This window comes from Miniopterus schreibersii (genome assembly GCF_964146895.1).
Source record: "Miniopterus schreibersii genome assembly, chromosome: 1".
In the NCBI taxonomy this organism is placed as follows: Eukaryota; Metazoa; Chordata; class Mammalia; order Chiroptera; family Miniopteridae; genus Miniopterus; species Miniopterus schreibersii.
Window position 1 is genome coordinate 28,440,328 of NC_138101.1, and position 14,145 is coordinate 28,454,472.

A 14,145-nucleotide genomic window follows, 5' to 3' on the forward strand; every position below is an offset into this window, starting at 1 on the left:
TGTACAATAAATATTAAATCCTATTAGTGTCAGCTGGTATGCTAGGAACATGGGACCAAGTATTGAGAAAGAGAGAGACTGAGTCTGTCAGTGCTCTTCTTGTTGTGCAGGCAAATGCTCTGGCATCTGGTAACCCAGCTTCACACTGTTGGGCCAGGGAAAGCTGAGGGTCAGGTGATAACCCAATCTATGATTTTCTTCAGAGAAAAGACGTACAAGAAAGTAAGCTCATCTCACCTATGCATAGCTTAAAGTGTCTTTTCAGGTGGAGTTAAAAAATATTTCAATTCCAAATATGTATGTGTGAGACAAAAATGAGTGTCAGCTCCTAGGTTTATTTTCCTAAGTGGCACTGGGGAAGATCAAGATTTAAGGCCAAGATGATGATGTGTTATTTGCAGTATTTGGCTTATCAGGTGTAGAAGAAATAGTTTTCTGCAATACAGCAAACAAAGTTTTATAAAGTAAGAAGACTTTACAGAAAATGGTAATCATTATCAAGTTATTCTCTCGCCTACTGAGCATCTCAGAACCAGTTCCAGATCCCCAAAGGGTGAGCTGTCAGTCTAGCCTCCATTCAATCCGAACCAAGTCTAGGAATAGAGAAAAGTGAAGAGCATCATGAAAATGCCAAAACCCAGGATTTCTCCCTTCCTTCACTCAGCACCACAGTTTTAAAATGGGAGCCAGGGATGCAAAGGTGAATGATATACGGCCGCGGCCCTCAGGAGCCGAATGCAATAGAAGAGGTGACAAACAACACTAGTGGCTCTGCACGGCTAAGTGCCACCTAGGGCAGTCCCATGAGACAGGTGCTCCCAATCCCATCTGAAAGGCGGGGTGGTGGAGGTAAGGAGAGATGAAGGAACTTGCCCGAGATCACCAGGCAGAGAGAGCACGCGTGGCAAACCTCAAGCATATGAAACAAAACAAATAGGTGCCCCAGGATTGTCACAAATCAGTACCGAGGCACGGGGGTCACTTGGGGCTGGGACGATTAGGGAGGGAATAGGCGCTGACGTTTGAGTTGCGTCTTAAGGAACAAGTGAGGGTTTTACAGGTAAGAATGGGAGGCAGGGATAAAAATACATATATATAGCATGGTTGGAAAATGCTTTATTGTAGAGATGCAAATAAAATTATTTAAACCCTGGGGAGAGAAACAGAAGGGTTCTTAAACATATTTTTACCTGGGTTTAAAGCTTTTGTCATTCTCCTTCTCCTTCACTAGCATTTTACAATTTTCCTGTTCGTTTTAGGCAGCAAAAGGTTCCTCTGGTAAAGCTGCAACATGTTTGCCACGTTGCAGAGTGTCAGGTTAAACACTGAAGCAGAGTCCGAGCTTTCTGATTCCTTCATCTGCTCAATAAATACTTATCAAGAGCCTTCCGCATGCTCCCAAGCATGATCAGTGCTCGAGATACAATGGTGAACAAAACTCAGTTTATGGGCTGGGAGGGAAGGCAGGTGCTAATCAGATTATCACACAAATAAATAATAAACTCCTCTTTACACACAGTGAGTATGGAGAGTCAGAGGGGGCTAACCCCAGGACAAGTGGTCTGAACTGATCTCCGAAGGGCGTTATGGGCTGGATGGGGAGTTAGTTGGAGAAAACTACTTGTTCAAGGGCCTCAAGCCTGGTGGGAGTGTGAGGTATTTAAGGAACTGAAAAGCCTGTGGCTAGAACAAAGGATATGAGGGAATGAAGAGGCCTCCAGAGAGAGGTGAGCATAGCAGCGTGACATTGTGCACTTCTGTCCAGCCTAGTGCAGAGGGTGTGTCGATTTGTCCAGACACAAGACATTGTGGGTGTAGCACACTATTTGGCAACTATTTCTAGCTCCTCCCCACCCTGGAGAATAATGACCCAGATTTTTTTCAGCCTGATCATGTCCATATTTGCTATTCTATTATTTTAAGCAAAATACTGATTTTTTTCACTGCCCAACTACAAAACAAGAGCCATGTCCTTAAGAAAAAAAAAAAAAAAAGCCAGTATAGGTATGTATGTTCCTGGAATTTTTCCCTGATTTTTCACATATTGAATCTGAATTTAAGGTAAATGTAGACATAAATTGGCTCAAGAAAGAACTATAAAGATAATAACAATAAGGAAGTAATTAGCAATTTGACATTTTGATTTTTATTTGTTTATGCCCTACCAAAAAGCTCCAACAGATATATTCTGTTGGTTTTGTTCTATTCTAAACTCTGTGTGGAGCTGCCCTGATGTATATCAGTTTCAACACTTCCATTCTAATATCTGGAAGGGCTGCTGTTCTGAATCGCTATAATCACTCTAAAGTCAGAAGTCATTAAATACCCCCTCTAAAATAAAAGGCTAGACTCATCTCCGATGATGTCATTTCGTCTGGGCTCCTGCATTCTCAGAGAGAACAACTTGAAATAATCAAGAACATGGTGTGCAACTTCCAAGGTGACCAGTCTTCTCACAGGAGTGTGAGATTAGGAGGGAGGAAGGGAGACGGGGGATGGCAAGCAAGAGATTAAAGTTTAAAAACCGATAATCAAGATAAAATTACAGAATAAATCGGTGCCAGTGATCTGTTTCTAGGAACAAAATTTAAAGTGTTCTAAGTTTTTTTGGTAGATGAAAACATGTGCTTCACTTCTTGTACATCAAAGAGATGACTAAAATACTGTGAACTATGACAAGTGTTATTGTTTACTTGGCACATCGTGCCTCTACTTTGACAGAAAGTGTGTGTATTCCCAGTTAGGAAGCATCCAATCACATTTTAACCAGGGAAAAACCTTTCTTGGCCAAAGATTGAATTCTTTGCAAGGTGGTGATTTGTACAGAATAGAAACCCCAAATCCAACATCACTGCATGAACAAAACAGATCAGATTTAACTGTTTTTCTTAACCACAACAAAAATAAGGAAATAAAGAGTCCAATTATTTTAGAGTATAGTTTGGACAAAACAACAGCTTCTAAAATTAAAACCCTAACCATTTTGCATGTTGGAAAATGTAAATTGTTCATGAACACTGCACCATATCAGTTTCCTGCTCCAGATGGTTCTCTGTCAGGTTGGCAACAACTCAAGAGCCCAACGAAGAGCTGCAGGCATATGTCTTGTGTTTAAAATGAAAGGAGAAACAAAAAAAGAGAAGGGGCTTCATTTTATAAACACTTCAGTGAAAATTACAATTCCGTTTGGGACCAATTCAGCCCAGGTGTTAAGGACAGAATATACAGGCAACACATGAAGGCAGAAAATGTCAGGCTTCTATGGGAATCACATTCTTGGTTACATTCAAAACTACATATTAAAATACACACCAATATCACTGTCGTTGTACACATATGTTCTTCTGGCTTTGTAAATGTTAATCTTCTATTCTCACATACTAAAATAATATCAGTCAAAGCCTAGGGCCCTTTGTGTCTCTTTTTTTAAAAAAAAACATTTTTATTGATTTCAAAGAGAGGAAGGGAGAGGGAGAGAGAGAGAAACATCAATGATGAGAGAGTCATTGATCAGCTGCCTCCTGCACGCCCCTGACTGGGTATTGAGCCCGCAACCCGGGCAAGTGCCCTGATGGGGAATCGAACCGCGATCTCCTGGATCCTAGGTCGATGCCCAACCTCTGAGCCATGCCTGGCTGGGCTTTGTGTCTCTTTTTAATTTTCTTCTGCTGCAATTTTAGGCTGAACTGCTTATACCTAAATGTTTTTCCTACTACCCAAGGTCCTAATGATCCTTTTAGGCTTAGAGGATCCTCCTTTCTTTTACATTCTGATTTTACTTTTGAGGATAATGTCTCTTAGAATTTGGAACACGGATTTAGCACTAACATTCTGAACAACTTCCTTTCCAATATTAGTTTTAAAACCCTTAGGTTGACAATAAATCTGTGTCTTCTTTATTCTAGCACTATGATCTTACTAGATCACACTTAACACAAAATCCCACCTGAAGCCTTCACTTGGGAAGCATATATGCGATCTGAGTTTCCACTTACCAGTAGATCATCAAATATACATCAAAATACTAACAGTAGTTTTCCCTGGGTGGTGGGCTTGTAGGTAATTTTTTATTTTTTCTGTGTTTGTTAAAGAGCAAAAGATCTTTCAAGTATTCTACAATAAACATGTAAGATTTCTATAATCAGGGAAAAATATGACTAAAACATTTTAAGGAACATATAAACACAAATAGAGCCTTCAAATTCATCCAAATGGCCATCCCTACCCTTCTAAAGCTTATATTCAAAGGATTATACATAATTACAGAGAAATGAATGACAGGCACAATTACTATTACTTAAGTGTTGAGGGGCATCCACATGGTGAAAGCAGCATTAGTTCTTAGAATTACTTTAGTTGACAACTGCTCTGATGCTGTTTTCTAAGACACTCATAAAAATTCCAGACAATTATTCTTCAGGTATCAATGGAATCTTCATCTGTTTACAGGTAAGATATTACACTCAAGAAAGGAAAGATATATTTTTAATATAAAGATATAAAACTAATTAGAATGTTCTTGTGGTGGACATAGTGAATGTTCTTGCTTTTGTATGTTAGTAGACCTTCCTTTGTAGAATCACTCCAACCCCTGTTCTAAGTGGCAATGATGGACTGTCAATCACAGCCCACTGCCCATCACTTCAAATCCCTGCCCTGCCCCACTCCTGTCTGCCACCACACAACAAAGGGGGCTGGCTTATGATTCTTCCTTTTTACAAAAATAGTTTATTTATTTTAAATTTATTAAATTTATTGGGGTGGCATTGGTTAATAAAATTATGTTTCAAGTGCTATAACACATCATCTGTATATTTGCATAAAGGGGGTCAAATATATGGTGATGAAAAGAGACTTGGCTTTGGGTGGTGAACACTCATGACTCATCTTGGTCAAAGGGAACCCATTTCTCCTGGCAACAGCGACTGAAAGTCAGCTTCATTTCCTAGGATTGATCTAAAACCCCTAGAAGAAAAAAGCTATTTTCCCCCCTGGATTGCTTTTCTGGAATGACATAAGCCAGGAATGGCTGGGAAAGATGGGAGGTCACACAGAGGCAGTTGTGATAGGAAAGAATGAGGTAATACTTAGAAGAAAAGCTTAGATGGAGAGTCCTGATCACAGTGTTGGACCTTCGGCCCCAACTCTCCTAAATACAGCTGTGTCTCTGGACTTCCCATATGAGCAAATATGAAAGGCAAATACCAACATAGAAAACGTATCAGCAGAATATATGGCTAAGAATTAATAACCTTAATAACCCAGTGCTCTGATTTTAAATTATGAAGAATAAAATAAATAATTCCATAGAAAAAAGAAAAAGACCACAAGCTGCATCTCTGTTTTCACAGGTACTCAATAAAATGAAATTTATATGTGGCCTCTATATTGTTCCTTACATTTCCAAATTTTCTACAATGAGAGGGTATGACTGTAATTGTGGAGGGAAAACCTTAGAGTAAAGGTAATAGCATATAAAATTTAAGAACGTTAGGCTGACATCCATCCGCAGGCAGGATGAATGAGGGATAGGTGTGGAGTTAGGGATGCTGAGAGAAGTCAGGCCAGGGTGTGCCTGAGGATAAAGCATCATCTTTGGAGAGATGCAGACAGCATCCCCAAGGAAACAGAGACGGGCTGCGGGAGGTGCCGGCTGCTACGGGGGTGAGGTTGAGTCAATGACTCCTCCGGTTCCCTGACGGAAGGATAGGGGGATCCCGAAAAAGACATGGGTACTGAGGAAGAGCTGATTCAGGAGTAGGGAAGGAAGTACACTGACTCACAAAAATAAAAAGCATATGAAACTAGAACCATAGATTGGAAGAGAAAAAAGAGGCCTCAGATTCACCTAAAGACACTCTTACTTTATGATGAGGATCCTGAGTCCGAAGCAAGCTAAGCGACTTACTTTTAGGTTACACATCTAGGGGCATATTTAGGAGTAGAAATAAGGCCCCTTCCCCCTTTTCAACCAGACCACCCCATCTCTCCTATCTGGTCTATAGCTATGTGTTCAAGAAAACTACCCTGTTTTTCTATGCATTCCATTTCTTCTTTTTCATGATTGAGACATTTATACCACATCTAATATGCAGTTAAGAATCAGCAATAACTAATCTCTCTCTGTCACACACACAATTATGATTATTGGCATCATGTGCAGACACAAAATTTAGTGATATAGACAGTATGTCTCATGCATTTGTGCACATAAAAATATCAGTGCCAAAAGAACATTTCCAGTGTCTTAGTTAAGAATGATTGTTCTTATGATGTGGCATGGAAAAATTAAGTTCTTGAGAAAGTAATTTGTAGTGATCTCTTAATATGTTAGCAAAATTACTTAATTAGTGAGCCCCCATAATAGGCAGCTCTAAATATTTTTCTTCACTGCTTGTGATATATTTTAAATATGAACTAAATGCTTTAAACTTCACTTGATATAGCTGTTTTGTAATATGTGCTGTGGTTAACTATTTTAATATGTTGGACAGTAAAACTAAATGTAACAGTTCCAACATTTCTCGTGGGAGTGATTTAGGGCAGACATATGTTCTTCATCAGAGTTTCCAGCAGAAACTTAGAAATCTAGAGGAAAAAATAGACCCTATTTATACCAAACAGTGTTGTAAACCATAATGGAAAACAACAGTCCATTTTTTGCTTTGTTTTGTTTTGGCAGCTCTGAAACGACAAATCTGAAATGTGAAATGAAGGTGTATCCCTAATGAAGAGTCTAATACTGGAATGCCACAATGACGGAGAGTCCCTAAATTAGAACCAAGAGACAAGGCAGAGTCCCTTCTGAAAGGAATTTTCCCCACACCCTCAAGTCCTCCTTCAGCCGAGTGGGTGGATTCTAGTCGTGATTTTGTTCACTGTCATGTACTATAATGAGCTGAAGTTTTCATTCAAGTGTAACATGAAGGCTGGTGATGAACTCCTAGGACCACTCTTCCACTTACCACACCACCATCCCTGTCCTTGCCAAGCCAATAGCAATGCTCGAGGTCTAAAGAACACCTTCTCAAGGGAAAGATTTGTGAAATCTTGAAAACTGTTTTTCAATCGGAATAGTGCCCTTAGGAGCAAAAATCTGCAAAAGTGCATGTTCTGAATTTGATGAAATACTGAGGGGAAGCCGTGAGCTGAGGAAAGAACGCAGAGGTGAGAGAGTATAGGAAGCATACAAGGAGAAAGTCGTATTAGCTCCTCATCTTTTACAATTCTCCGCTTGGAAGTACCTCATATTTTACTAAGAAAACTAACTTTCTACAAGGCTAGGAAAAGTACTTGGCCAACTATGAAAAATGCTTTGTCTGAAAGACATACCTCCACTAACATAATAAACAAAATGTCTCTGCCTTGTGCTAATGGAGATGCAAGTTTTTATAATAAAGGGGCAGCCACGAATAGCAATAATAATTTTAAATGATCTGTGATTACCTGAACTTTTCAAAAGGGAAAAGCTGTCATAAACAAATCATTGCAAAAGATTTTTACTCTTGGCTCTGGACTGTGGCTTTGTTTTCCTATGGACAAGGAACATACGTACGTGTTTTCCATTGTAAAGCAGACCTTAAGATACCATGAGCTGCCTTGCGTGACCTATTGAAAAACAAATTCTCAACTCCATCCTCATTTGAAGTTGATAAAGAGACTTTCCTCTGTTAGACACGCATTTGAGAATGCAAGTGAACCCCAGCTGAGAGCTCACCAGACTATGCTTACCTTCCCAGTGTCCTTATGGGACCTGGTGCTTTCCAGAAGGGACCTGCCTTTCTTTGTTTGTTATATGTGGTGGATGTCACACAGGACAATGGACAAGTGAGAAGGAACAGAGAAACAAACCCTCAGGAAACAAGATCCCTCAAAATCAAGACTTTTAAAAAGCTGAATATGATTTAAAAAATCATGGTTCATCATGAAGATAATTTATAGATTTTTATCCAAATCAGTATGAAGTTCTGATTATTCCAGTGAGAGTAGCAAGAATCTTGCCATTATTTTAAGCCAAAGTTTTGGGAATTACATTAAAAAAAAAAAAGCACAGCTATAGATCTAGCTAGAAAAATACCATCCACAGAATTTGAGGACAACTTATGCACCATCCCTTCCACAAAACTTACTCTTCATGTTCTAAATACTTCAAAGTCCTAAAATGTCTTAGAACTCATTTAGTACAATTCCTGCCAGTGCCTAAGTCCCAGTGTCTGTTCCTTGTGGTGAGAAGCTCTTCTAATGAGATGAGTCAGACTATTTGGCTGGCTTTATTTTCCTAAGATGTTTTCCTTTTATTAAACTCAAACTGCCTCCTAGAATTTTCTGTCCAATAAATAGAGTTCTGTGAGAAGTCTACTTCCACTTAGACGGTATCTTTACATAATCTATTTGGAAAGAAAACCTATGCTACCTCACTGGTAAACTTATGCCAGATAAACATTTAAACAAATGTGATCCCCCCCCTTTAGTTAAAATAAGTCAAAAAAGGAGATCACTAGGTCTGGTTCGATTCCTGGTCAGGATACATGCCTGGGTTGTGGGCTTGATCCCCAGTGGGGGGAGTACAGGAGGCGGCCGATCAATGACTCTCTCATCATTGATGTTTCTTTCTCTCTTTCTCTGAAATCAATAAAGATATATTAAAAATTTTTTAAAGCACACATAGAACAGTGAACCTTTTGTTCTAAGTCCTATATTTCCCCAGGGATCCATGAGCCAAAGCTTGGGACTCACTAACCTAGTAAAAAGAATTCTGAACTGGGAATCAGGAAACACAATCACAAGTCCCATCCCTGGATTGAACAGGCTATTGGTTGGTGATTTGAGACAAGTCAGCCAAACTTTTGGGGCCCTGATTTTCTCATATGCAAAGTGAATAGACTGGATAATTATTGAGAACCTTTCCACCCATAAAACATAATAATATATCCTTATACCTATCACAAACCCAAGCAATTACAAGACCTTCCAAGAATGTACCTGGGCTTTACCTAAAAACAAAAAGTTTACTAGGGAGGGAACTGCCATGGAAAAAAAGGTGAACACAGTAAAAACTGCAACTTTACTATTTCCAAGTTTAGAAACAATTTTATATTCTCTCCCAAACCATGTTTGAAATACTAGCAGTATATATGTGAATAAGTTATCTCAAGGAGAACTCAGCATTATAGATATATCTCATTTAAGCTCAGATTTGGGGTATATTTCTTAGACATGTGAGTTTATGGGCTCAAACTTATATATTCTTTTCATATCAAAACAGATACTGTATACAAAAATAATCTGAACACTAAAGTATTATCTAGGGTTGTCAGATATTATAATGCTAGTATTACCTGATATTTCCCTAATCTTTTTCTATACAGGATTCTATTTGGTCAGACCCAAATCAGTAACTTGAAATTTTTATTCATAGATGTCATTTAATACCAAGTCATCATAGCATTCAAATTCATACATCTTGGATGCTTAATATATTTTGTATAATATTATGATGTTTTGTAATGTTTTCTGTGTTTGTCTTGTCTCTAAAATGACTGCAAGCTCTTTAAGAAGAGATATTGCCTGATGATGATAATGGTGATGACAACAACTAAACAGCAATAATGAGAAAAATAATGATGGCACAGGTAACAGACTGATGATACATTAGGCACCAGGATCTGTACCAAGCACTTCGAATATTTTATCCCATGAACTTGGTACTGTTACTATCTCCATTTTATTTATGAGAAAACTGAAAATCAGTAAAGTTAAATGACCTACTTGAGATCACACAACTATTGAGATCCTGAGTCAGAACCAGAACCCAGGTCCACCTGACTCCATCCAAATCCTATGCTCAGAGCCTTTACACTCTACTGCCTCTGCCCCCAGGGATTCTATGCTTAGACCAATGCTGGGCATACAGACATGCTCAGTAACAGACTGCTTCAAACATGGATAAGTTGAAACTATTTGTGATATGTCTTGTGATACTAGCACACAATAGCATGTCACTTAGTATATACTTCTAAAGGACATTTCAATATTGTAACTGTAAAATTAAAGCACCCTGAGTATTACTCCACAATATATTATCTTATCTTACATTTTCATCTGTCAGGGAAGCCTACAATGATAATTGCAGCAAATACAAGTTCCTTACCTAATGCCCATTCTCACCTTCTTTCTTCCAGTAGCATCCTGGCTTTGTTCATGAAAAATATATGCCTAGTTAAAAATACCCATCAGATTCTCCTATAGCCAGAGGTGGTCATGAAACCCAGTTCTAGCCAATGATACAAGTCTTCTGGGTAGGTCTTACAGAAAGACTATTGTTTACCTAATATAAAAAGGGCAGACTTTGCTACTATATGCCTTTTACTTTCATCCTTTCTCACCTTTTAACTGAAGCATGGACACAGTATGTCAAGAAGTGGCCACCTTAGGACCATGATGAGAAAACCACACCTTCAGGAAGGGAAGGAGGGAAGGAGGGAAGGAGGGAAGAAGAGAGGAAGGGAGGGAGGGAGGGAGGGGCCAGGAAGAGTTCTGCTGGACTCCCTATTGAGAAAAATAAATCCCTGTTTGTTAAGCTAATTTGATAAAATTTCCATTACCCATATCCTGGTGCAATCCTAAAGCGATGATACAGTAATTGATAATCCTAGTTACCAACAGGAAGTAAAAGAGCCTAACAAATGTAAATTAGTTTCTACAGCACTATCATGCCTCTATCTTGAACCACCTAATTTTTAGATACTTTGAATCACTCATTCCCTAGCTTTACACTAAACCTAACTAAACAGATCTAATCACTACTGACCTTTTCTTTAAAGATAGTATAAAAATCCAGGGAGATAAATCAATGAGTAATATAAAAATTGTTTACCGAAAAGAAATTTTTCCAAAATAGTTTTGGGTGTTATAAACCATACATAAGCTTTGTTTGTCTTTGTTTTTCCGATTCCAGAGCCTTCTGACCAACCAATCTTAGCACACTGATCTGCCCCTAATAGGTTCCAGGTGTGTCGAGCTGCTGCTTCACTTCAGTTCACAGGTCAACCGTGTAGGGCCTACAGTGGCCAGAGCCCCCAGGGCCAGCTGCCTGTTACCACAAGAGTCCTGTCTGCTTACCTCAGTGTACTCTGCAAACATTCTCACTGCCTATGTGCATCACAATGTGCATAAGGTTGGGAAGCACTACCCTAAATGACAGCGAGATGCTATCAAAATGATAACATCAATGGGAAAAATGACCTATTAACAAGACTGCATGGAATAAAAATTAACTCACACACAACACTGCTTTATTCTTGGCAAAATCATGAGTTGTCAATAGGGCACTCGTGTTTATTATCACAGACAGGTGATTTGCCTGCTAACACACACTGCGAGGACACGGCAGAGCCAGGACTTTGGAATCAAGGATTTCTGCCTCTGAGCGTGTGCCTTTCCTGTAGGGTGACATTCCAAGTCTATACAGGTCTTTAAAATTAGCGTTTGAGTTCATTCTCTGAAGAAAGTTCAAATGGTTTTCCTTTGTTTTCTCTCGTGACTGCCATGCAAACACTAACATACATGGAAACTGATACTGTCTTTGAACTTAGCAAGACTGAGAAAGGACAACATTAAACGGCATATTTAGGCCACGCCAATTTTCTTTCTTCAGCTCCCATTGCTGACACCCAGAGATCTAACTCTTGTTATCTTGTGTGAGTAAAAAAGAGAGTTTTGCCTACTACTCTCCCAAAAAGTATTTATTAAAAACAAAATAGTATGCTGCCATTGACCATGCTGAAGTTTTGTTTTGATTTGCCAATTACAATTTCTCATTGTCCTTTCCATAAAATAGAAGAATAGGGAGAAATAAAAGAAATTGTCAAAATTAAATTACATATTTACCATATAAAAGAAAGTAAGTTTTACACAGAAGGCAATTATTGTCAAGAGACATTATTGAAATAAAAAAATTTAAGTTTGCTAGTCCTATTTTAGAAAAGCTAGACAACCAATAGATTTCAATGACTAGAAATGATGATTTAATTTCTTTATAATGCAGAAACAAAGAGGGTCCATGCACAAAGATAGGAAGGTATAGGAAAACGTCTATAAGTACCTATTATAGACAGATTAAAAGCACAAGCGAAATCTAAAATATTAATCGAATATTAATGCACTGTTCATAAAATAAGAACATGGTGGAATGGTTGAGCATGCATGAGTTAAAACAGTAAGTGTAAGCAAGCATAAGTTAGGGAATATAATAAATGCAGTGGTTATGGACATGAGCTCATGGCTTGTTTAGAATTTCATGTTTAAAGACATGGGCTCTAGATCCAGAACACCGAGGTTCAGATCCTGGCTCTATCACGTAGCAGCTGGGTGATGACAACATGCTTAAATTTTTAGTGCAGAAAAAGTGTTGCTTTCTTGATCCTATTGACAGTTAAGATTAGTAAAATTATATAGCATTTTATAAAAAATTAGAATTCTTATATTAATTGCTTACTTTCAGTAATACTTTTTAACCAAAGTTCACCAACCACAAAATGTACACAAGGCATAAAATAAATTCTGTCACCCAATAACAAGTAAGCAAAGACTAAACTGGAATATCATAAGCACAACACTGCGGGCAAGTCCATGGTAAAAAGCCAAGCTAACCTAGTTCCATGACAGGTCCCACAACAAGCACATTTGAAAGCAATTTGTTTCTTCCATTAAATACTGGGGTATCCCATCCTATTCTACAAGGTTCAGTCACGGCAGCCCCAACACGATCTTATTACTTTTCATCATGGGATGTAAATTAAACATTCTCCTCAGGAGCTAACTGTAAACATAAACCCTACTTCTCAGGAAATTTGACTTTACAACATACTTAATGAGGGTGTGTCTAACTGGCCAAGTAAAAGTCTGCCTTCAGGAATAAAGTCGTTTTGGTGTGCGCAGAGGTGGATCAATGCTTGTGTGTTCCAATGGTAAGTTCACTTGAGTCAAATTTAAGTAGCATATCTTATCCATCCCGTTTAAGCTGTACATGCAAAGTTAATCTAGGTAGAAATGTATACTCAGTATTACAAAAATAACATGTCTCTAAAAATTTAAAATATACTAAAATTTCCACCAATTCTCATTTTTTAACTTTCAACTGCTAAACTTACAAGTTTTCCTAATATAAAGATGAATGTACAGAAGTGTTTTAAAATGTGAAATCACAGCTCAGAGCAAGAAAATGCAATATCCTGAGCAATCATAAATAGAGAAACTAATAAGGAATGAAATGCTAGGTCAATAAACACCTCAAGCAAATATTAAATGAATACTCCTAGAGCATGACTTCAATTCCCAAAATAATAAAGTAACATACTAATGTTACAGAAAAACTACCCAAATAGCCTCAGCTAAAACACACCATCTTTGTTGTCTGTTTCTGAAATTATGCACTTCAAGAATAAATTCCAATTAAATTCTCCTAGCATTCAATTTTACTTTGAATCAAGTCACTGTTCTTAGCACTATATAAACCATATTAAAGCTTCAATATTCGCTTATAGCCAAACACATGTAATCACGTATAGTGGTATACTTAAATGAAATGGGAACAAATTCCACACATTTTCCTTAAGTAGATTTTAAGTTGGCAAACAGGTTCCATACTAAGCAAGAAAACAGCTCATTTCTGTGGAAACTTCATTCAGTTTCCATCTCATCAGGGTTTCATTTTCCATAACCAAACATAGGAAAGGTCAGCGGTGGGCGCAAAGGAGAACACACATGCATGGGACACTCAGGTTGAGAACCACACAGCCTGCTGCTGAGCAATCTGGATGTGCCTCCGCCCCCCCCTCCCCAGGAGGCACAACAGGGGACAGGAGGAAAAGTTGGAAGATAAAAGATCTGCTTCAATGGAGAAGTCTACACTGCCCCCCCCCCCCATTCATTAGTGAATGGAAACTCAGTATGTTTTTAAAGTATTTAAGTTTTGTGAGTAAGTTTTAATAACACCTCACTTTCAAACAGACCCAGGCTCAGTCCATACTAATGGCAATAAACTTTACAGAAAACATAAGTAAAAATATTGAATTTGATATAGAATAAAACAAATGAATGTCACCATGAGTTATATCACAGTTCTCACTAGAAGTGAAAAGTTAG

The 14,145-nt window shown here is 38.2% G+C and overlaps 1 protein-coding gene across 1 annotated transcript in view; it reads right to left on the reverse strand.

Moving 5' to 3' along the window:
* SCFD2 (sec1 family domain containing 2) overlaps window positions 1-14,145 on the reverse strand; it is a 287,290-nt gene that overhangs the window by 174,926 nt on the left and 98,219 nt on the right. The window lies entirely within an intron of this gene.